This window comes from Mandrillus leucophaeus, unplaced genomic scaffold, assembly GCF_000951045.1.
Source record: "Mandrillus leucophaeus isolate KB7577 unplaced genomic scaffold, Mleu.le_1.0 Scaffold4, whole genome shotgun sequence".
Classification (NCBI taxonomy): Eukaryota; Metazoa; Chordata; class Mammalia; order Primates; family Cercopithecidae; genus Mandrillus; species Mandrillus leucophaeus.
Window position 1 is genome coordinate 6,805,433 of NW_012104253.1, and position 25,659 is coordinate 6,831,091.

The 25,659-nt window shown below is 43.4% G+C and overlaps 1 long non-coding RNA gene across 1 annotated transcript in view; it reads left to right on the plus strand.

The window, feature by feature from the left end:
- The window catches only part of LOC105547891, a 75,174-nt gene that overhangs the window by 24,119 nt on the left and 25,396 nt on the right, over positions 1-25,659 (plus strand). The window contains exon 2 of the long non-coding RNA XR_001007304.1: positions 2,224-2,331. This is a non-coding gene — a long non-coding RNA (uncharacterized LOC105547891). The remainder of the gene's footprint in view (positions 1-2,223; positions 2,332-25,659) is intronic.

Consider the following 25,659-nt stretch of genomic DNA (forward strand, 5'->3'; position numbering starts at 1 on the left):
TTTTTTTTTTTTTTTTTTTTTCTCATCTTCACGGATTTATCTACCTTTGGTCTTTGATATTGGTGACCTTTGGATGGGGTTTTTGAGTGAACGTCCTTTTTGTTGATGTTTATGCAATTCCTTTCTCTTTGTTATTTTTCCTTCTAACAGTCAGGCCCCTCTGCTGCACATCTGCTAGAGTTTGCTAGACACTTCTTTGCCTGGATATCACCAGTGGAGGCCGCAGAAAAGCTAAGATTGCTGCCTGTTCCTTTCTCTGGAAGCTTCATCCCAGAGAGGCCTTCACAAGATGCCAGCCGGAGCTCTCCTGTATGAGGTGTCTGTCGACCCCTGCTAGGAGGTGTCTCCCAGTCAGGAGGCACAGGAGTCAGGGACCCACTTGAGGAGGCAGTCTGTCCCTTAGCAAAGCTCAAGTACTATGCTGGGAGATCCGCTGCTCTCTTCAGAGCTGTCAGGCAGGAATGTTTAAGTCTGCTGAAGCTGTGCCCACAGCCGCCCCTTCCCTGAGGTGCTCTGCCCCAGGGAGATGGGAGTTTCATCTATAAGCCCGTGACTGGGGCTGCTGCCTTTCTTTCAGAGATGCTTTCCCCAGAGAGGAGGAATCTAGAGAGGAAGTCTGGCTACAGTGGCTTTGCTGAACTATGGTGGGTTCTGCCCAGTTCAAACTTCCCTGTGGCTTTGTTTGCCTATGAGGGGAAAACTGCCTACTCAAGCCTCAGTAATGGTGGAGTGCCCACCCCCCAACCCCACCAAGCTTGAGCATCCCAGGTCAACTTAAGACCACTGTGCTGGCAGAGAGAATTTCAAGCCAGTGGATCTTAGCTTGCTGGACTCTGTGGGGGTGGGATCCATGGAGCAAGACCACTTAGGCTCCATGGCTTCAGCCCCCTTTCCAAGAGAGTGAACGGTTCTGTGTCAGTGATGTTCTGGGGACCACTAGGTTATGAAAAAAAAAAAGACTCCTGCAGCTAGCTCTGTGTCTGCTCAAATTGCTGCACAGTTTTGTGCTTGACACCCAGGGCCCTGGTGGTGTAGGCACCTGAGGGAATCTCCTAGCCTGCAGGTTGTGAAGACCACAGGAAAAGCATAGTATCTGGGCTGGAGTACACCATTCCTCATGGCACAGTCCCTTGTGGCTTCCCTTGGCTAGGGGAGGGAGTTCCTCTACCCCTTGTGCTTCCTTGGTGAGGTGATGCCCCATCCTCCTTTGGCTCACCCTCTGTGGGTTGCACCCACTGTCCAACCAGTCCCAATGAGCCGAGTACCTTGGTTGGAAATGCAGAAATAATTTGCCTTCTGCATTGATCTCACTGGGAGCTACAGACCAGAGCTGTTCCTTTTTGGCCATCTTGCCATCCACTCCCTCATTTGAATTTCTGACACATCAAAACCCCCTTTCCTTCTTCCTTAGAAATCAACCACCTGGACGCATTCCAGAAATGATACTGAAACCTCTTTAATATAGGGGTGATTTCATTAGAACGATCTGAGTCAGGCTTATTTTACTGTGAGCTGTTCCACCAAATGTTGAAGTTTGGTAAAATCAAATTATTACACAAAGTTTAATGAATGCGATAGCAAGAATCACTTGGCACAGTGCAGAACACAGCCCCTCTGAGCCTTCCTGGTTTCAGAAACTACTTAATGCTAGCAAAAATGTGATAACACCCACTCTGATGCCCAGTCTATGCAGCTACCATCAGTACCCACCATGGCCCAGCACTGAGCTCAATGTTTCTATTAATTATTTCCATCTGGCCACAAAACTACATTTTAAGGCTAAGAAGCCTAAGCCAAGCATTTTGTTAGCTCATATCCCAGCCTAGCATCCAGATCTAATTTCTCCTCTTCTCGGACATCCCTGTGGTCAGAACCTTGCTCTAAGCAAGTAACCTCTTTGTTCATCATTTATTGTCTGTTTCAGATTAAAAGTTTGGGGCTACTTCTGTTTCTGGTTGTCAAATGTTAACACCTCTGAAACTGCACCTCATTAAACTTTTAATATCCTGCCATGGCCTCCCCTTTGGGGCTGATCTATAACTCTCAGACACTTATAGAAATATACACATTTAATAGTCTTATCACTTTTGAAATGCAAAGGAGTTAATGCGACTTATTTTCTTGTTATTCATGTCTTTTTTTTTTTTAACACCATATGGTTTAATGCACCATATGGTTGCCTTTTACAATGGGTCAATCATGACTCCTTACAATGTCTCTCAGAAGCCACTGAGACAATGGTGGGGCAGCCTCCTTCTCGTTCTTCTTCCTGCTCTCCCTGAGAGATGGACTCTCAATAAGATGTCTCAGAAGCTGGACTGGCCTAACTAGGTGAGTACATCTGCTCTGCTATGCCCTAAACTCTGCCCATTTGACTTTCATCTGCCCCCATTAGATCCTGCTGCTGATCGAGAATGATTTAAAATTCTGGGCACAGTCTCAGGAGACCAAGTCCAAGGCCAACTTTGATGATGGCTGCCTCATGTGCTTCTGAAGACTTCCTTTCGCATCTTTCCAAGTTGTCACCCTTTTCCCAAATCCTACACTGCAATCTTGTAACTTCCCTTGAGCCTTCTGTGGTAGCCCTTGAACTTCTTCTACTATAGCGGGTTCCCATTGTAAGCAAGGACTGGTCTCTTGGGTCTTGGCATCTAGGCAGGGCCTGGGGCTGCCAGAGGGAGAGCCCTCTCACCTGAGAGTCTTTCTATCTATTTCCCATCTCCTTCCTTTCCCACATTCTATCATCTAGCTGGAGGCCATCCACCCAGCAGCAGCTCTCCCCTTCTGAATGCCTGTCCATTTTCCTGGGTCTTGTTCATGGACTATCCATGGATCTCCCATCCCCAGGGTCTTCCTGCCAACCAAGTCCTACTCAAGACCCAATCCCTAGTCATGGCTATCTGCTTGTCACTGGCCTGTGCCTCCTGTCACCACTTCCAGACACACAACTGCCCACCTGGTAGAAGAATCTTCCTCATCTCCAGCTGACTCTGCCTCCAAACACCAGTCTACCTGTGGATGCATCTATCCTCAGCCCCTCTCTGTCCTACTTCTCTCATAGCCTTCCCAGCTCCTGTTCTGACAGCTGTTTGGGAAGGATACGCTCTCAAACCCTGAAGGGCACAAGAGCTCTCTTTGTGTGGCCTAAAGTCCTAAAAGAAAGACCCATCCTATATCTGAATTGAGGGGAATGCACACTATTTGGAACCTGCCCCATCATTACATCTGATCTGGAAGTGCTAACAGACCTTAGGAAAAAGGAGTTACCCCAAGACTACAAGAGAATAGAGTGCTGTATTTCCCTATTCCACCTCTGACCATCGTCACCACATTAGAGATTCTTCATGGCATCTTGCAAGTACACTCATGATTAAAACAGAATGGTGAAACCACATCAATGTCTAATGCATGATCATTAGACCTTTGATTTTAGACTGCCGTGCCAGGTATGGGGAGGAAGGGTTGGAGCGTTTCCTCTCTGGTGTCAGAAGGGACCTGCACTATGATCAACATTTCCAGACACCAGATTTACTGCCACCGTGCCTGGTCCTGTGCTTGACACATCATAAGGGCTTTTGGGTGTTGACTGAAATGGGTTACAAGTAACAGGAAGCTGGGTAAACATATTCAGAGAGGGACACACAAAGAAAGGCAGAGTGAGATGGGTTGTCCAGGCTGTGGCTAAGAGGGAGGGAATGTTGCCTCAGTGTCTTAAGGAGTTTAGAAGCAAGTCATTGAGCAATGTTGACCTCCCAGGAAGAGGTGAACCTGGGAAGTAGTAAGAATGCCAGTCAGAGACCAAAGGCCATCACTGTTAGGTGGTGAGAAGGCACTTTCGTTTCCCAGGATTGCTGTAACCAACGGCCACAAACTGGGTGCCTGAAAACAATCGAAATCCATTGTCTGGCAGTTGTGGAGAGAAGTCTGAAACCAAGGTGTCCATGGGGTTGGTCCTACTGGGGGCCTAGGGATCTGCCCCACCTCTCTCTGCTAGAAGCTGCTGGTTTTCTTGCTCTCCGTAGCATTTCCACCTTGTGGACTCATCTCCCATCTTCACGCAGTGTTCCCTGCATCTGTCTTTATATCACCTGCCCTCCGAGTGAGCATGTCTCTGTGTCCAAATGTCCCTCTCCTTATGAGAACACCAGCCAGTGGATTAGAGCCTACCTATGCTAATCCAATAAGGCCTATCTTCATTTGTTTACACCTCAAAGAATCTATTTCCAAATCAACTCACATTCTGCAGTTCTGGTTGTACATAAACATTTGAGAAAACACTATTCAATTCAGTACAGAAGAAGGCCGAGTTTGAGAGGAGTCTTAAGGACATCTTCAGTTTCTAAAGGAACATCAATGACAAGACACAGCATCAAATCCCATAGCCAACAGAGAGGATGAGAGAGGGTGTTGTCTCAAGCCCTGGGGCAGAAGAACAGACCAGGCCGAACAGATGGGACACGTTTGAATCTAAAATTGCAAATTCCTCAATAAGTGATACAGATCATACTAATTTACCTCCATATGCAGCGAAGTCGGAATCAACATTTCAGGTCCTGAGGGAATCTTTGCCAACATGACGACTTTAATGAGCCGGGAGTCAAGGGTTATTTTAACAAGAATATAAAAAAAAAATACATTCACCAATGCTTCAATGTTTTGTTCTCTAACCAAAACCAAACAAGCACACAAGCAAAACTGAATGGAAGGTGGGAAGGTGTTACCCAAAACCGTGGTGAAGGCTGCCATAGCTGTGTTTTCCCCAAGAGGCCAGCATCCACATCCACACTCAGCTGTCAGCTCTGCCTCAAAAGTGGAGAGTCAGGGTTCCATTACTTTTCAGCTAGTGTGCAAAAAAGAATGTTAATTGTGAAATGAATATAATTGTTCTAAGTCACTATTCTGAGACTAACAAAAGAAATCAGGAATGGTGAGTGTGACACCAGGCTGTCTTGGAGGGATGCTGACAGATTCTAGTGACCCCTCTCCTCTCCCTGCAGCGCACAGCACATGCGCAGAGCCGATCCTTGTGCATCGACAATGACAGCACATCCTGCTCCGCAGGAGAAGTGGAGGAAGGTGGGGCCACGTGTCTGCAGAAATGGGAGGGCTGACAGAATCAGTGTTCTAGAGGGTCCTCAGAGCTCATCCCGTGTGCATTAATAAACATTCTCCCATCGTTGAGGGCAATCCCCATCCTTTTCCCTGACCTCCCCTGAGATCCTGCATGCCCACTTCTTTCCTGCTACCACTTAAGGAACTGCAGGTCATTTCTCCCAGCCCATTAGCAGTCGAGAGTGTGGATTCTGGAATCAAAACACAGCACAGGCAGGGCACGGTGGCTTACTCCTGTAATCCCAGCATGCTGAAAGACCAAGGTTGGAGGATCACTTGAACCCACGAGACAAACCTGGACAACATAGCAAGACTTCATCTCTATAAGACATTAAACCAATATAAACAAATAAATAAATAAATAAATAGCCGAGCATGGTGACAACATACCTGTTGTCCCAGCTACTCAAGAGGCTGAGGCAAGAGGATCACTTGAACTCTGGAAGTAAAGGCTGTAGTGAGCCATGTTTGCACCACTACACTCCTGCCTGGGTGACAATGAGAACCTGTCTCAAAAAAAGAAAAAAAAAAGATCACACGGCACAGGTGCTCTGACATTTAGCAGCAAAGTGACCTGGGCCTACTCACTCATAGTCTTGCCTCAGTTTTCTCATGTGTAAAGTGCAAGAATAATGATAGCTTATGCCCAAATTCTGATGCTAACATATTTCAGCATGAGGAAAATACTGTAATTTCTATTTTTCAGTCTAGAAAACTGAAACGCAAAGAGGTTGGATAGGCGGACCACTGGACTTCTGAGGATTCATTCTTCTCACAGGGCCATTTTCCTCATCCCTTGATTAAAATGGCCTCCTGTCTGCAAATTGTCTTTTGTATGAACATTCAAAATTAATTCTAAGGACATTGCCTCTGGGGCTGCCTTTGTGTGCTAAATTACAGCCCATCATTACTCTGTAAATAAGAACGCAACACCCACCAGCTTGAGCTTCCTATAGGAACAGTTCTACAACATCCTCACAGCAAACTTTTGCAGTTGAGGCTCTTCAATATCCTTTTGACAGTTTAAAAAACAGAGACATAAATAGTCCAAAGACTCTGTCCATACACACAGAGCTAACAGATGGCAGAGCTGGGATTTGAACCTATGAAGTCCGAGTCCAGGACCCCAGCTCTAATTATTACCTCTATGGGACTGTCAGCAGCCTGGGGATCAGAGTCACTGCATCACTGTCTCGTGTCTCTAATGCTTATCCTTTAAGAAGTATGGATAAATGCTTATTGAATGAATGAATGCAATTGTCATAATATACCATCTCATATCATCTTACATCAGTTTTATCAGGACAGGACCATGCACAAGCATGGACAATAATTTTCCTTTAGAATAAAAAAAAACTTACATAATTTATCTTTTCTGCCCAGAGCCTAGCCTACCAAGGTCACAGGTATATTTGGAAGGTGCTCAGTGTATGTTTGTTGAATGGCTGAATGACTGCACCATTTATGTTAGTTTATATTGGTGGGTAGATTAGTTTGTTAGGGCTTCCATAACAAAATACTACACACTGGGCAGCTTAAACAATAGAAATTTATTTTCTGACATTTCTAGAGTCTAGAAGTCCAAGATTAAGGTATTGGCAGGGTTGGGAAAGCTTTCACCTTCATAAGATAGTGAAGTTTTAAACTTGGGAGGTAGGCATGTTACTCTCATTTGCTGGACATCAACACTGAGCCTCAGAGAGATGGGGGCGCTGATTCGAAGTCAGGCATCTGGGACATTAACATGAGTCTTCAGACCTTGCAGTGCGACCCTCCTCTCTCTCCTGGGACACCTATGTTCATCTTTTCCTTGGGATGCTCAATCAATAAATATTTATTGAGTACCTTCTTCATGCAATGCATGGTTTGAGGCTCCTATGATTCAGCAGTGAACAAAGAAAATTCCCTGTGCCCTGAAAGGGGAGTTTGTCTGGTTATGGCTCAGGCCCAACTATGGGTCTGACTAAGATTTGTAGGCTAAGAAGAGGGAAGAAAAGAAAGTGGAAATAAGTGGTGCACTTTTTCAGTTTTGCTGAAATTGCTTCATCAGATGCTTCAAACACCATTTCTCCTCAATGGGAAGGATGAAGAGGGAATTTTAGCATCAGTTGGTAAGTAAAGGGTTCAAGAAGCTGGAATTTAGGTAAGGCATTTTTAGGTACTTCTTCCTCTGCATTGCTTTTTATCTTTGGCAATATCAAACTCGTTAGAATCCCAACACCTGCTGTATTAGTTAGAATAGACTATACTAGGCTCCAGTCATAACATAAACCTCAGCATTTCAATGGCTTAACCCAAACTCTTAATGCACATTGGGTGACTCTCCAAGGAAAATGTCCTCCATGCAGTGACTCAGTGATCCAGGCTGCAGTGATCTCCATATGTGGCCTCCATGAGTGGAGTAGCAGGGGGTAGAGGGTTGAGATTTTTACATCAGCTTGTAAATGCTGGAGCCTGGAAGTGACACACAACACTTCTGCTTGCAACCGGTAGGCTAGAAGTAGTCCCATGGCCCTACCTACCTACAAAGGGAAGCACCTGACTTTTCAGTGACTGGTAAATACTTCTGCTATCACCCCAACCTCTGCTTTGCCCCAGTGCCTCCTCTCTTCAGTTTCCTGTCTTTGGCATATTCTCTACATTCCTGGGCTAACTCCTAGTCATCCTGCGAGATTCAGCCTATGCAACAACTCTTCAAAGAAGTTTTCAATGAACTTCCAGATTTGCTTGGAAGGTCTTTAGGTGCCCATAATAACCATGTTTGTCTCCATCAACTCCAACTGTTTTGCAATGCTCTATTCATATACATATTATACCTTCCCTATCAGATTGCAACTGTTAACATTGAAACGAAACAGTATCCGGCATCAAGCAGATATTCACTAAATGGTTGTTGAATGAATACATGAATGCTATTGACTGCTTAGAATTGCCTCTACAAGGACAAATTTAATAAGTCTCAAACTTAAGGCTGGATTGGGGATTCAGCTGGGAAAACAGTCACCTTACTGGTAGTTTCACATTCTAATCACATTTCCAGGTAAAAAAAAAAATCATCATTGGCTCTTTATTAAAAATACAGAAAGACACATGCTGCTTAACACGGTGCTAACTTTTCCAGGATTGGGTTGCAACTTAATTTTCTAAAATTTATTCATGCCATACAAACATGTACACACATGTACACACATGTACATGGACAAGCATATCTACACACATTCTTAGACATCCTAACACATGCATACACGCAGCACTCTAGCTAAACAGGTAATGTGCTCATCTCCAAAGTAGACGAGGAAAGCTCTACCCCCATACCTTGGCCTGTTTTGGCACCTGTGCCAGGGAGGCCATTCTATTTGTCCCTTTCGACTATAAATACTTTGAACCCAAGGTTTTTTTCTGATTCATTATGCAGAGTTCTTTTCTTTCATGGGGAGATGGAAGTAGCCTGATGAGAAACAAAGGACCCAGGATTAGAATTAGGCAACTCGTGGTGTATGTCTACATTCCACACCCAATTATGACCTTCTAAAACAAGTCACTGCATCCTCTAAATCTCCTCAATGTATAAGCCTCATTGTCCTCATACATAAAATGTAATATCACGGCCTGCCCCGTAAGGTTATTTGCTAAGTAACTGATGCTTAGTAGACATGCAATAAAGCACGGGGTACACATCGGCTTAGCAAGTGCAGGTTTTGTAGTGGTGGATGCATGACATAGTGGTGTTTTTACCAGATTCTGAAACCTTAGGGGCAGGATGGAGAGACAGCTTCAAGGTCATCAACTAAAGGGAACTTACATGTCTTGTACAACTTCCTTTAGGATCAGCTTTCTTGCTGGCTTGAATAGGCGGTCAGCAATGCAGAAAAAAATATAAATTTTCTCTCTCGTGTATTAGTCAGAGTTCTGTAGAGGGACAGAACTAATAAGATAGATGTATAATACATACGAAAGGGAGTTTATTAAGGAGTGTTGACTCACACGATCACAAGGTAAACTTCTACAATAGGCCATCTGCAAGCTGAGGAGGAAGGAAGACAGTCCAAGTTCCAAAATCTCGAAAGCAAGCAAGCCGACAGTGCAGCCTTCAGTCTGTGGCCAAAGGCCTGAGAGCCCCTGGAAAATCACTGGTGTAAGGTCAAGAGTCTAAAAGCTGAAGAACTTGAAGTACAATGTTTGAGGGCAGGAAGCATCCATCATGGGAGAAACATGAAGGCCGGAAGACTCAGCGAGTCTGCTCATTCCACTTCCTTCCATGTGCTTCATCCTAGCCACGCTGGCAGCTGATTAGATGGTGCCCACCCAGATGGAGGCCTTTCCCCGTTCACTGACTCAAATGTTAATCTCCTTTGGCAACACCCTCACAGACACACCTAGGAACAATAGTTTGCATCCTTCAATCCAGTTAAGTTGCCACTCCGTATTAACCATCACATCTCCTGAAATGAAAGAAGCAAATAAAGCCAAAATAAACTACTTTCTTCAAAACCGGAAAGGTGGGTGTAGGTTTTACCATGAGTCAGGTGGTCGTAACCAGAATCAAGCTGATGTCCACAGACTTGAAATTTCCTTTAGTGGCACTTAGGGAGGAGGAAGAGTGTTAACAACAACCAAGGCAAAAATAGTAAGAAGGACTAAAGAAATAAACCAGCATCATATGAACAAACTCACATGGTCCTGGTTTCTAGCTGTCTCAGAAAGGGCCAAAGTGAGCATCGACAGAGTGTAAAAAAGTGAATAAACTGTGGAATCCAGATAATGCTGGTTCTAGCATGAACTGAGTATGTGGCCTTGTGAAAAAAATGACTTAAGTCCTGTTTCTTCATCTACAAGGTAAAGAGCTCCCCTGTCCCTGGGCTGTTGCACCTGGAAGTGTTTTGTGGATACTTCACACACAGTAGCTGGTCAGTGTGCATGTGTCCTCCCCAGTTCAGTGCGTGCTGGTGCACAGGACAGTGGGAGTGGCCTTAGGATTACTTAAGAAGCTTTTTCTAACTGAAAGATTCGACTTTAGTCCACTGTGCATTAGGAAAAAGCTCTTTCTGTTATACTGGTGGGTGCCCTGGCAGTGACAATATTCTCCTACAAATAGGGAGGCCATTAAATGTATTGTTCATACAGGGACACTTTAGATAATAAAAGTGAGGAGGAGGACAGGTTACTGATGGTCGCACTGATGCAAAAAGCAAATGACTTGTGCGGTCATCCTCACTAAAGAGATGCAAAATGATCACTGCAGAGTCTTCCCCCAAACTCACACTGCCACTGCATCTCCTGCCCCAAGAACCATCTCTATTGCAGCTGACTCAACTCCTCAAAGCCACAATAGGCACCCCTAAGCCAAGCCTGCCAGCACCCACAATGACCTACATCAGGGTCCTTTCCCATTCTGTTATGACTGGCCGTTCCTCTGCCTTGCCCACTAGGCTCCAAGCTCCATAAGGTCACTTCTTGTGTCCCTGCACACTCTTGTCCTTAGCACTGGGTTTAGGAGCTGGTACACAGGGATATTCCCAAATTGGGAGGATTTGTCATTTATGCTCTTTACTCTGCCTTTACCAAACACATGTGAGAAAGGACTGAAGGCAAATTGAACATTTTTTATGACTTTCAAATAGTCTCAAATGTGCACAGGTAGGCATGTATCCAAGCAGTTGTGATCAGTGCTGGGGACACTATGATGAGTGTGTCACCATTCCTGCTGGTAAGGAATCCAGAGTCCTATACAGGAAATACCTACAGGAAGCTGACAAGAGCAGATGGAAGCCTGGGCTAGGGTGGTAGAGTAGGATGGTGACACATAAACAGATTGGGGCGTGCTTTGAAGGTAAAACCAGCAGGACTCACTGATGGACCAGATGAGGGAGTTTATGGGAAGAGAAGAGACAAGTTTAACTTCCAGACTTGGGGCCTGATCAAATGGGCACATGGTGGAGCCATGGGCCAAGATGGGGAAGAACTGACATGAGACAGGCTTGGGAGAAGAAGTATGGTCATGGGAGGGAATCAAGAGTTTTGCTTTGGCCACGTTAGGTTGGAGATGGTCCATCAGCCAACCAAATGCAGATGCCAGGCATGCCCATGGGATGTGTCTGGAATTCAGAGAAGAGATCTTCCTATATACCAGGCCCTAGCAACATGCCTACAATGTCATCTGCTCTAGTTTAAGCCACACCTCGCTAATTTTAGATACCCACCATTTCGTGTTATCATCTTCAGGCCTTTATACAGTCCTTGCTTTCTGAAGGCTTTTATGTCTCAGAGGAGGCATTGCCTTTTCCAGGTAGCCTTCTCTGATGCCCTAGGTTTAGTCACATGCCTTTACTTGGCGGCCTCACAAGACGCCACGCTTGGCTTCTCTGGCATTTATTACACTAAAATGTAATTGTCTGCTTCTCTATGTGTCTCATTCCATGTCAAGTGTCTTGGGAATAGAATTGTCTACTCTCTCTCTCTCTCTATAAGCAAATGTAAGACATGGCAATGTGGAGATGGTCTGAGAATGTCCGCTGAATGAATGAGCATGACCAGCACAGGAGTGAGGGATGTAGAGACAAGTTGCCACCATGTGGAATCTCTTTAAGCTAAATCACATGTGTCAAGAACCACTCTTGTCATGAAAAGCAGGCCTGTGTTGACCAAATTTCCAGTACATATGGATTATGACTTTTCCAGTCAAAGTAATTCAGAGACCATGATAAATTAGAGGTTGATAAAAGGCTCCAGTTCAAGATTTATGGCTCTTCCAGAATTCTTTCAAGTTTTCCCAAACTTATAGGGACTGGCCTGTCTCCTGTAGCTGAAACATCTGACTCTGGTTAGGATGCTGTCCGCTGGGAGTGAGCCTCAATGTGTGGTGAACTTTTCTGGCCCTGGGAAGCTGGAGCTGGCCCTAGAAGGAGGATGTTCTTAAACATTGGTCCTGCTTGTCCCCTGTGCCCTGGATTCTTGACTAGCTGGGCCTATAGCCCACAAAGTTAGGACCTCGGCTGTGACATTTCTGGGGACTTTCTGAGACCCGCAGGAGTTTTGTCTAGCAGAAAAACAAATATGTGTGCGTGTGTGTGTGTGTGTGTGTGTGTGCATGCGTGTGTGTTTTGAGGTTGCTGATCCATAAACTGTGGCTAATGTCTTCTATCTTACAGAAGCAACACAAGAATTTGGAATAAAGTTTATAAAGAACCAAGGCCAGGATGGTCTCTCTTCTCTGCAAGTAGTAACTGTGTGAGGTTGATAAAGTTGCTTTGGGTCTGAACTTGACCTGTGATTCTAAATTCTATCAATAGTTTATAAGTCCTATCAGTAGTTCTTGAGCACCTGCCATGTGTTAGGCACTGTCCTCATTTCTGGACAAACAGAAGTCAACAGGATCACCATACTTCCTGCTTTGGTGTGGTCAAAATACCATTGAGGGGTGAGGAAACAGACAGTAAATATCAAGCACATACCACTTATGTGAATTCCTTAAGAGAGGTGAGTGCTGTGGAACGTGAGCCAAGGCATGGTGGTAGAGAGTGACAAGTGATGAGGTCACAGGTATAGGAGGCAGCTTCCTGAGGGCAGCTGGACATCTGAGCTGAAGCCAAATGATGAGAGGGGCCATCCAATTGCAGACCTCAGAAAGGAGCAGCTTGGGAAGAGAGAGAGAGAGAGAGAGAGAGAGAGACTTTTTCCTTTAGATATAGTCTGGCTCTATTACCCAGATTGGAGTGCAGAGGTGTGATCTAGGCTAATTGCAACCTATGCCTCCCAGGCTCAAGCCATCCTCACACCTCAGCCTCCTCAGTAGCTGGGACTATGGGCACGCACCCCACACCCAGCTATTTTGTTGTATTTTTTTCTAAGAGACCTTTTTTTGCCATGGTGCCCACGCTGGTCTCAGACTCCTGGGCTCAAAGGATCCACCTGCCTCTGCTTCACTAAGTCCTGGGATTACAGATGTGAGCCACCGCACTCAGCCACAAATCCACTCTTCAGAAAGCTTCCACAATGGCGTGTCTTGATTAAAAAAAAAAAAAACTGGCTGTGGGAGTGACAGTTCACAGGTTTCATATTCACTTCCTCACACAGCCTCGGCCCAGTTCCAGCAGAGGCTGTGGAAGTCATTTCTCCTCCACCAGGGAGGTCCCGGATACATGACAAGTATTGCTGAACCATCTGGTGCCAGAGCAGCGAGCCCCTCTTACCTTTGCCACCATCTCCCTGCATCTCTGACTCCAACATTCAAGTGTTTCTTTAGAAGAGAAGAACTCCTCTGCCTGCCTTTAGAATGAGAAACTCCCTTTGCTGGCTGTTAAGGGAATAACATTTTCATGGCAATTCCTTAGCTCCTGAGATATACAGAAGCAGAAGACTTCTCTTGGAGAGGCAATCTGAGAATCCTGATCCCATCAGCAACCCAATGTCCACCTCAGTCATCTCCCATGTAAAGCAGGAAGCACCTTGCATCTCTCTGTTGAAAGGGTGCTCATCACCTGGTCGACAGCCTCTTTGATCTGGATACAAAATCCAGATTATGGGAAAATCTTGCCTTCCTTGCCCTTTAATCCTCCCAGTGTGCTCAGTTCGGCCGCTCTTGGCTGCATACCATAAGGCTAATCTTCCAGAAAGAGGCTGTTTAGGAGACTCTGCCCTCCATGCTAAGGCATCCTCCCTTCCCTTCCATATCACAGGACATGGCCTGGTGCATCCTCTCTGACTACAGACAGGCTCCTCTGAGGTCTTCCCATATTTTGCTTTTACTCCTGTTCAAGGGCATAGCCCTGAAGCAAGGATAAACCTCAGAGCTGTTCAACCAGCACTGTTCAGGGATTCACCTGTCTTGGCTTTGACCTCATTTTTTTATTAATGCAACCTACAGCCACTCTGGAGTTTTTAGTGAGTCACATCTCACCTTCCCAATTGGGAAGAGAATGTCAAATAATATTGTATCAATTCATGATAACAACATCATGCAGTTTCTAAATAGCAACCGTCAGGACCAAGCCTCAGTCTAGGGCTTGCTCGCTCCACAACCTCCCTTTTCTTCTTTGCTTTCAACAGTAAGCCTGTGTCCTTCTCCTGTTAGATATGCTTCCTCAAGGGCCTTTCTCTGATCTCGGGACAACTCGGGCCTTTGTAACAACAGCTTCTCTTTGATCCCTTTTCCATCCCAAGGGAAGGCCTTTCAGCTTGAAGGATTTCACTGCTGACCATGAAGAAATCTTTCAGGCCACCAGGTGATAAAGGAGAAGGGCAAATACCATGACCTCTTGCCCCCTCGTCCTCTGCACTGGATCCTACTCAACTTTCCCTGCACACTTGCAGGGGAGCAAGCACTGTTCTAAGCTATGTACCTGAGTCATTAGCATATTTGTCCTTGGTATGGCTCCATGAGTGTAACTACTGCTTTTTGGCTCTATGTTTGCAAAAACTCAGACCCAAGTAAACAGCCTTGTTCATCGTCCCACATCTGGGAAATGAAATTGCCTGATTTGAACCCAGGCAGTCTGAATCCTGAACCCATGTTCTTTCCTCGAAAAGACAAACTTCTAGAACCTTCTGAAGTCCAGAAGCCCTCATCACTGGGTCCTGGCTCTCTCACTGGGTGGTACCCTGAAGGCCTGTCACTCCCCACCTTTGACCTCCTAAGGACTTAGCCCAATAAACCCCTTCCCATCCAGTGCCTTCCAAGGTTGTGCAGACCCCTCCTTCCCCTACTGTTAGCAAGGCTGCTCTCCTGGTCTAACCTGACCTGGACCCCAGAATCCTGTCTATAGATAAGGTAGGATCGATCAGGCCAGGGAGCATGGACTCGTTAACTCAAGACTTGATGACGATGACAGAGGTTATATGCTGAGAAACTAAGACCACCCTCAGGAAGGAAAACTCAATGCAGTCATTGTACATGAAAGCCCTTTAGGGTCCCCTGGGTCCTGAATTCTATCTTTGGGGGTCCATGTCTAAGAATATAAGCCGGGATCCATTAAGGTGTTAATCACTTCTGGGCCATCCATCCCTGTGTCTGTCCACTGCTCTGAAAGCCGTCCTTCCTTCTTCTGACTTAGCCACTCCTCCCAATAAAGGCAAAATATTCCCTTAGAGACTAATCTCAGCAACATGAAGCGACACAAAAACTAACCATTTAAACTTATATAGTACCCCCATAGGAAGCAGCTCCCAGCCTCTTGAAATTTGGATTCAAGCTGCTGTCACTTCTGTATGCTCATGTTGGAACACAGAAAGGTGGACATGATTGAAATTTGCATTTAAATGGAAATGGTTAAAGGTAAAGGCCCAATGTTTAGAGAAATGAGAGTATCCATTTTTCTAAGAGGGAAGCTGAGTATTATTGTATACCATTAAAGTGTCACTGAGCCAAAATATGTTTAGAAATATTAGATGCTGGTACTGCACACAGAGTGGAGACTGGCATTTGGAAATGACTCCACACCATGAATGAATCTAAGTGAACCCTGCATCAAGCACGATTGCTTATAATGTGTCTGTCACCATTACCTAATTCCAGCCCTGTTCACTAAGCAGTAGAAGTTCTATTAGACAGTGTTCTGCTACTTTTCAATTGTGATAAATGCCGGAACTGGTTCATCAGCATACAACTTGGCAACACAGTCCATCTTCCATAGGATACACTAGAGAGACCTGAAAATGTTTGGCTGAGGTTTTACCAAAAATGTCATGTGGAATTCATCCACAGTACATGAGCAGTTAATGAGCCAAAAGGAAAGAGAGCTTAAGGATGTAGAAAATGTAGTCTGCCCTCAGCAGTCTGGACAATTGTATCCACTCTACAGCGGTATTAGGAAACTCCCAAATATTCATCACTAATAGCATCTGATCATTATCCCTTTCTCATGCCCCAAGTCCATCATGAGGCCAACGGGGTTCTATTCCTTGACTTCTCACTCCAAAACTCAGCCCGATGACTATTCTTATCACCAGGTCAGAAGGCTACGGAGAACTGAAGGGTCTTCACATGCAAACAAATGCTTTACCTGGAAGTGAGCCATATTTCCTTAGTTCACAACACATTGGCCAAAGCTGTTGCAGAGTTCCTGAAACAGACTTACCCTGTGCCCAGAAGTTGGAGACAAGGAAATATTAGGTGAGCAGCACCTGCAGCTACACATCACCTTTCTGTAGCTGCTGTCAGGTGAGGAGAAAGTGGGGAAGTTGCCTATGAGGGAAGGCAAATGTTATCTTAAAAGTTATGCTTGGGATTGTCTTAGGCCATTCAGGCTGCTGTAACAGAATACCATAGACTGGGAGGTCTATAACTGACAGCAACCTATTCCTCACAGTTCTGCACCCTGAGAAGTTCAAGATCAAAGTACTGGCACTTACAGTGTCTGGTGGGGGCCTGTTTCCTGGTTCATAGATGGCCATCTTCTCACTGTATCCTCACATGGCAAAATGGGCAAACAAGCTCTCTGGGGTCCCTTTGATAATCTCATTCTTGAAGACTCTGCCCTCATGACTTAATCTCCTCCCAAAGTCCCCCCTCCAAATATCCTCACACTGGGGGCTACGATTTCAACATATGAACTTGCAGGAACACAAACATTCTGTTTATAGCAAGGAAGAAGGGCTGAGATAGAGAAACAAAAACACAACCAAAAAAGAAATTGAGTCTATGTCAGCTTGGAAGTATTGAGAAAGAGTACAGGCTGGAGACAAGGTTCATAGCTGAGACAACTTGGAGAGCAGAGGGAGAGTAGGTGAACAGCTGAGGCTGAAACATTTGGAATCTAAATCCCGCAAACTGCATGTGGAGACTTTTAACATTACGAAGAGGCATGATGCCTCATGAGACAGAGATAGCCCCTTAGGAGAATTAAGTTGAACCAGAAAGCAGGCTAGAATACCATGCTATCAGGTGTGGTGGTTGTAATTTTAGGAAAGTATTTGTTAGTTTAAACAAATAAACATTGTGCAAAATACATAAAACATAACAGAGGTCACATGAAGAGTTCATGCATCCCAAGTGCTTCGTCTGTTTTCTGGCTATCACACCACTATTTATAAAGTGAATAATTATTAGCTCATTCATTCCACAGATATTTTTAAGAGCTTTATTATTAGAGCTTAGAACAATGGCTAATGTATATTAGGTGTTTAACAAAGGTTTGTGGATGGGCTTAATGAACGACTCTGTCCTCTGAGCCAAATGCTGTACTCTCTGCAGAGAAAGAAATGAAGCTAACAGCAGGCATCATTTCAGCCTCCAGGAGCTTACACACAGACCCACATCACAACGAACCAAATTACAGTGGGATCAAGGCTGACACGTGGCATGATAATGGTCAAATCTGCTTACTTTATGCTAGATACTCTTTTAAATGCCTTACCCATATTAATGTATTTAATCCTCAAAATCACCATCCGAGATGAGAATGAGATATAGATCCACAATATAGATGTGGCTCAGTGTACCTAATTATCATGCCTAAGGCCACAGAAGTAGCAAAAGGATGGGCCAGGATTTAAACCAAGGTGCCTGGCTCCAGTGCCCACAACTATAATAAAAACATTATAGAGGTGCCAAGGAAGAAGTTGTTATTTCTGCAGAGAATGAGAGCTGATGCACTATCTGGGAAAATATCTCTTTGGAGATGTTATTTAACCTGGGCCTTGAAGGATAAGTAAATGTGCATCAATAGAATTGAGAAGGCATAGTCCGAGGAAATCATATCTAGAGGACCTGGGAGTTGATATCATTTTAGCAGATTCTGAGTCCTTACAGCAAGGACAATCTCTGTTATTTGGTGTCTCTGATCCCAGTATAGTCTGTGATTAGCACACAACCATATTTTATTGAATCTAAGATATCATCAATTGTAAGATGAAACAATATCTTAAGTACCACCAATAAAAAAGTAGGAAAAAAAGAACATTGATAATAAAACCACAGCACAATTCTTTCTTATTACTTAGAAATTGTATTTCACACTTACAAAAGAAATCCTTTAGATTTAAGTAGATGTAGATTTTCATTATATATAATTCTTGTGATAAAAAGGGAGGTATGGTCTTAATAGTCTTAAAACTTGTTCACAGGTTGCAACTTTCTTGAGTCACTTTTCCAGTTGGAGTCTGTGTTTGTTCCAGAGTGTTTGTTCTCCTGCCATCAAGAATGATGATGATGCAGTGTTGCTTAAAAGAATCCATAAAAGAACAAAGGTTATTGATGCCAGACAATTAAGTTGTCTTTGCAATTATGGACAGCTAGCCTATTTTTGACTCCTATTTGGGAATGTTGATAAACCCAACTGGTTCACCACTTCCCACAACTGTTTGAGTCCAGCGATTAAAAAAACAAGCTGTGCCCTTAAATCTTGGTTACCATTATGTCCAGGTTAACATTATCTCTGAGAATATGCAAGTTGCAATGCAAGTCCTCTGATGTACATATGCATGCAGGCTATGTCCACTGTGTCATCAGTGCTCCTTGGCATACAGTGTTCAGAATGTGTCCTGGAAGTATGTCATTGATTTTAAGGTACATCCCAATTTCGGAGATGCTAGATTCTGTGCTTTGTAAAATTATTGAAAGATAGAAATAAAAACTGATAAATTTCTGTTGTATAAATAGAAGAATGAGAGTTTGAAAGATCCTGAATGTCAGGGGGGAAAAAAATACTATTTTAGATTTGAACTTGTTCTAAAGAACACAAAGTCTCCAGAAATTATTAGGATGGGAGCACTTGGAATACGCGATGGTAGGATCTGATCTTGATTTTAATATCAAGAACTACTGGAAAGAAAAAGAAAATCCTCAAAACTTGAGAATCCCATTGTCTAAAATAATTAGGGATGTTCATAAAACAAGACGGAGTCTGCTGAGTGGATCATATGGGTCTTCCTCAGGATGAGACACCTGAGGGACTGGCTGCGCATGCACCCAGAATGCTGGTAGGAGTGATTTGCATGTCGCCCTCCTGGAAAGCAGGGGTCAGGTGAGATTCGCCTCCAGGTCCCTTGGAGCCCATGGAGTCTGCATTCAATAAGCAGTGCTGTTGTTGCTTATGTTTCCAGACCCAATAGAGTCTGCGACGATATGCGCACTCCTGGGGCTTTTCCAGGGGCTGTCTAAACACATCCTCAGGACTTTTCCCTGCTGTTTACAATATCGTAATATTTATGAATTTATAAATGGAGTGACCATGGCCTCATTTGCCAAATCCTGATACAAAGAACAGATTCAGAGGAATCAAAGTCAGACTGAGGGAATTTCAAAGCAAAGAATATACTATTTTAAAAGCTCCACATTCAAATGGGTTTGAAAAGATTTAGGACAATTTATAGTTAATGGTAGTATTCGCTAACGTTTATTGGTCACTAGTTATGAGCCATAAGTTTAATTATGTCTCAATCTCACGTTAGAAAGTAGATTCAATGATAGTTTTGTCTCACAGAGGAGGAACGTGAGGCTCAGAGTTTAGGAAACTGGTTCCTGGAGCTGGCAAGGGGTGAAGGCCCAATAGGAGCTCAGACTATTTGACCCCTGAATTCCAGGTCTGTACTTCTACATGGCATTTTCCAAATTCCCAGCTCTTGTGTTTTCTGGACCTATCACTTATCAGCTCTGTGCCCTCTGGCAAGTTAGTTTACTCCTCTGGCCTCAGTTTCCCCATTTGCAGTGTGGTGGTGGTAAAAACACCTATCTCTTTCCATTGATGTAAAGCTTAAAGAATTGGAAGGGTGTGTAGAACAGTGCCTGGCTTGGGGTAAGTGCTCAGTAATTTGGCTCAGTAAGGCAACATACTACATTATTATTGTTAGCCCATCACTCCCTCTGATAATGTTTCTAGCTAACAAATGGGCCACAGCCTCTCTCTTCCCCCATGCAGCCTAATTGTCCCAACAGTAGTCCTGCTGATGCTTTCTCTTGGAACTCCAATATTTAAGGTGCTCTCACAATTCACACCTTGAACTATCTAAATCACTTCTTCATTAGTGAACCTGGCCACCTTATGGTGGTATTGAGGTATCATCTTGTGCTTATCATCAGTGCTTGGCTCATCTATCACCAAGAAGCTAAATCTGGCCACTGTCTCTGTTTGTATCATCTGTGAGTTAAGAGTGGTTTTTATATGTTTTAATGATTGGGGAAAACAAGTAATATTTTCCAACATGTAAAAAATCCAAATCTCAATGTCCACAAAGAAAAATTTATTGGAATGCAGTAATGTCCATTCATTTACATATTGTCCATGATGACTTTCACACTACAGTAGCAGACTTGAGTAGTTGCCACAGGCACCGTATGGTCTGCAAAGCCTCAACTATTTACTATCTAGTCCTTCACAGAGAAAGTTTACTGACCTTTGTCTTGGTCATTAGTAGCAAAGCTAGCCATAGAACCTACACCTCCTCCCTTCACTCTGGAACATACTCTTTATATTAGTTCATTTTCATACTGCTATAAAGAAATACCTGAAACTGGGTAATTTATAAAGAAAAGAGGCTTAATTGACTCGCAGTTCCACAAGGCTTGGGAGACCTCAGGAAACTTACAATCATGGCAGAAGTGGAAGGGGAAGCAAGGCACGTCTTACATGGTGGCAGGGGAGAGAATGAGGGCAGGCGATGCACAAGACATTTATCAACCACCAGATCTTATGAGAACTCACTCACTATCACAAGAACAACAAGGGGGAAATCCACTCCCATGATCCAATCACCGCCCACTAGGTCCCTCCCTAGACATGTGGGAATTACAATTCAAGATGAGATTTGGGTGGGAACACAGAGCCAAACCATATCACTTCTTTATCCCGTCTCCATCCTTACCCCCTAAGGATTATACAGCACAGTACTGTGGCCATACAAATTCCTCATTAGTGTTTCCTTGATGACTGACATAAAACTCACTTTTTACAATTGCCTTATTTTTACTTTGGAACCTAGTTTATATATATTCTTTGCATTTAATTGTATTGATCGATTGGTTGATTGTTCTATTTATTACTTGATGCCTCATTTAGTCTATGATTTGGCATGAAGCACTAGGTCTTATTCATTGGGTTCTACTAAGCTGTTTCAATAAGAGTTATTCACATGGGTAGCAGTCTCTAATCTGAATATGGGCTTCTTTCTTTTTGCCTGCTTTGTTGAGATAAACCCAGTCCTGAACTCAGTGCCTCAAAAGGATTTTGATAACGAGATATTCAGACAGTTCCTAACTCCCTTTCCTGAATCTCCTCCCCCAACCCCTTTAGCTATAATTTCTTACCTATTGGGGGTGGGTTAGCAGATATTCAAATGGGGTTCAATGAATAAAAAGACCCTGTGAGAAAGAATTCACCAGGGTAATACATCCATTGCCCTTCCGACTTTTGTAAATTTCATATCTCTTTCAAAATATTGTTCATGTCATTTCTTCCCTACATGAAAAGTAGCCCATATCACATGTAGAACATATCCATTAAAGATTTCTTTAACGTCCACCTACTGAAATGGCATTTTTTTTTTTTACTTAGAAAGACTTCAACGGGTTGCACTGCCAGGGACCAAAAATAAGATTTTAATTGAAATACAGATAAGATAGGAGCCTTTAATTTACCTTCTCCCTAAGCAACAGGACTTTTCTGGCTGCATCTGATAGATGACTTTTCCCCCTTCTTTCTTTTTCAGCCTAAGCTAGAGCAAAATTATCTTATCTTCAGATGAAATATTTTAGGGATTTGGGGATTTTCTGTGCCTCAGGACAAAGGACAGTGTTTGTGAAAAGATCACTGTCCTCTTTTGGAGGCAAATTTCATCCTTATTGAAATTCTGATGTTAGAAAAAGTCTGCCATCTCATTACCATCTTGCATGCCACACATTTTATGTGTGCTTATAGATGGGCACAAGAATATTAGGGGCAAGGGAGAGAAAGAACACAAAGAGATTTCCCCTGCAATCATGTCAGATGAGACATCTTTCTTCACCAACAAAAGTGTTTGTATAAAATGTGATGCTATAAAAGTGAATTATGTTATTCTTACTGGGGGCTCCAAGGAACAATGCATTCTGGACCACGAGATCATTGTCATGACTTTCAGAGTAAATAACACAGATTCCTCTTCTTAGCCTCCTGTCCATGTGCACACCAGTGCTCTCCCTCCTCCATCCAGCCCAGGGCCACCAGCCTCAGGTCTGACGGAACAGCAGGGACTGATAGAGAAAGGCACATAAACCACATGACACAGATTTGCAAGGCCAAAGATAATTGAATTACCTGGTTGTCTGCGGTGATGAATATAAGTCGTAGAAACAGGATGCATAGTCTCCTTTTACTGCATTCCTGGCTGCAGTTCCAGCTCATAGTTTCCATGCTGGCACCAAATGGCCACAACTCCACCATATTGGCCATTTCTGGCCCCAAATGATCTCTCAAAGACTCCTTGAAATACAGTTTTGAAATCACCCTTGCACTTCATAGACACTACATGATAGGTCGTCACTTCCATATGCGATGCAATTTTACAAAATGTTTCATTTTGTGATTGCATGGATTATGTAGACTTTATTAGTTCTGAATTGGGCTTGACTTCAAATAATATCTGTTAATAATCTACATACTTGTTTTTGTCTTTTGCCCTCCATGGTCAGGCAAATCCTGCCTACTTTTACTTGGTAGTTCCAGCTCCCACTTTCCTGGCTAATATGTGAACACCATGCAAAGAATCATCATCATCAAAAACATATTTGGTCCTTAATTGGACATTGGATAAAGCGGAAAGCATGCTGGGGAAAATCATGGCATATTTGAAAATACACAAGAATTAGTGTCAGAGCTCAATGGGATTTGAGCCCTAGTCACGTCTTGAGAAGATGCTAAAAGTCCCCAGTACCTCACTTCCAAAATGGAAGATATAAAGCTCACCCCAGGGCTTGTAGCTGGGCTGAATGGACTTAATGGTTATATAAGTACCTGGCATAGGCACTGGTACAAGTGACCCACCAACATGAATTCACTCCTTTTTCTGTTTTCAGTGGATGGATTAGCTGAGCCAGAAATTACACTATTTCATTGTCATCCTCCTTTGTTTGTCTATTTGTTCTTCTTCCTAGGGGAATTGAGAGGTTGGGAAGACTGCAATCTGTAAGCTCTGAAAACACAAGAACTACTTGTGTTTACTCATCATTGAGTTTCCAGCACCAGGCCAAGCCTGATGCAAGGTTCTTTTCTATTGAGAGAATGTGAAGATGTACCTTAATGACAAATACTCCCCTATCTCATCAACAGGCCAAAGGAAGAGGCAGGTTCTACAGTCAGTTCTGCCATACTGTGACATCTGTGTTCCTAAAAATCACTCACAATCCCAGGGATTAGAGAGGAAATTAGGCTGGGGCACAATATTCAAACACTTCATCAGGGACACATTTTTAAAACTATATGACCTAATAGAAGAGATACTGCCCTTTTGCACCTGTTAAGTAGTTAATAAATATATGCATGCTACAATAAATACAACACTTTCTTTGAGAAAGACCTGAAGCTTGCTTGTGGAAGTGGGCCTGGGAAGTGGGGAGGCTTGTGAGTTACTGTGAAGTGATGGAGGGTGACCTGAGATGGGGAGATAAGTTGTCTCACATTTCTATGTGGCTCCATCTAGCGAGGCATAGTTTTATAATGTCACATTGTTCCTTACAACATCAATCACACTAAACAAACGTGCACTTTCAAAGCAAAGGTTATGGAGGAACTGGCTATATTTTCAATTATTTAAGGGGATTTTCTATAGGAAAACAAGCAGGTTCTTGGTTCTCAGAGGGTGGAGCCCTGGTGAATGGCTAGGCGTTAGAGAAGGCAGCTCTGATCTTGACATGAAGCCCACATTGTAACACTTAGAGCTGTCTTGGCCAGGAATTTTCATGGGAGACAGTGGGCACCATATCAGGGGAGAGGTTCAAGCAGTGGGTGGTCACCTGCAAGACAGCTATAAAAGGGAAATTCTCAATTGACCTCTGAAAGTCTTTCCAAGTATAAATTTTTTAATTCTTGATACTATCAAGAATTTTTAAAATTCCATAAAACATTCACTGTGTCCACAAAATGTTAATTTTCTGGTGTGTGTGTGTATGTGTGTGCCTGCGTGTGTGCACACGCTGCTGTGCATCTAGGTGTGTGAGCTACTTCTAAGTGAATGGACCATGTTGCATGGGTAGGTACTGGATAAGGTAACACTAGCCACTATAACAGATAAACCCCCAACTATCAATGATTGGCCAGATCTGAAGTTTATGGCTTACTTAAGTTCATTCTAAATGTGTGTTTCTGAAGGAAAAGAACCATCCTTTTAAATTCACCATCATTTTCTTCATCATGTTCAGAGACACACAACAATGCCTAACTGCAAAGGAGGCCAGTTAATGTGGTCTGCCGTGTTCTCAGGAAGAAGGAGAGTCAGGTTTGGTGACCTCCTGCAACCTCTGCTTCACCACACCTCACATTTTCCATATATGCCTATCAACGTCAATGTGTTTAAGCAAAGTGAACTCATTCCAGAGAAGGGAGAAATTGGGATAGCACGTATTAAGCATCTATTATATGCTTAAATCTGATCCTCATACACTTGCACACATTGTTTTATTTAATACTTAAAATTATGCTGCTAGGTGGATAAGATCACATTAGAAAGATTGTATAGATGGGAAAATTAGGGTCAAAAAGAAGTAGCAATTTGGACAAGATCACATGGTTAATGCATGTCAAGGGAAGGACCTGAATTTCAAACAGGAGATGCCCACTTGGTTTTCTTGCACCTTGGCCCTTTGGAAACACTCAACTGGTCACTTTGGAATGAGGCTTAGAATGACTAGTCAGTTCTCAAAATCTGGGCATACCTGCCTGGGGCCTTAAAGATGGGGAGGACTGCAAAGAGAGGGGACCTAGGTATTGGGACAGGGCTAGTCTTCAGTTAGGTTGTTCAATATGTATAATTTAGACACCATCTTTTTATCACAGGAAAGTGCACAGGCTCGACTCCTTCCTCAGTTTTCAGACCCGCCTCAACCACTTGTAGCCACCTGAGCTTGATTAAACCAGCCCACCTCCCTGAGCTTCAATTCATTCAACTGAAAAACAGTTTGTCAATAAAACTCCTTTCTTCTCGGGAGTGAGCTAAGAGCGTGTTCATAGACAGCCTGAGAGTGAATGTGCTTTTAAGCCCTTAGGTGCTATGTAATTATCATCATCATGGAAAATAGCCATTTGTTTTGCAGGAAAAAAGAACAGGAAAATCAGATTCTGGCTGTTTATGGGGAAAATACAAAACCTTGGTTCTGAATGCAGAGGGAGAGAATAGACAGTCTATTTTTTCCTCCTGTTGGTTCAATGATAGCTATTAATGTTGTTAAGTCTTACAGATTAGTCTTAAAAACACTTTTTTGAGGTCTTGTTGCAGTTGAAAAGCCCATGGGAGTGATTTCTAGTAATCTAAGTTAATAAACTATAAATTAACTTCATTTTCAAAGATTAATTTAAAAACAATTACAAAAAAACACTTATGACCTTTGACAAAATAATTGTACCAGTTTTAAAACAGTTAAATGCT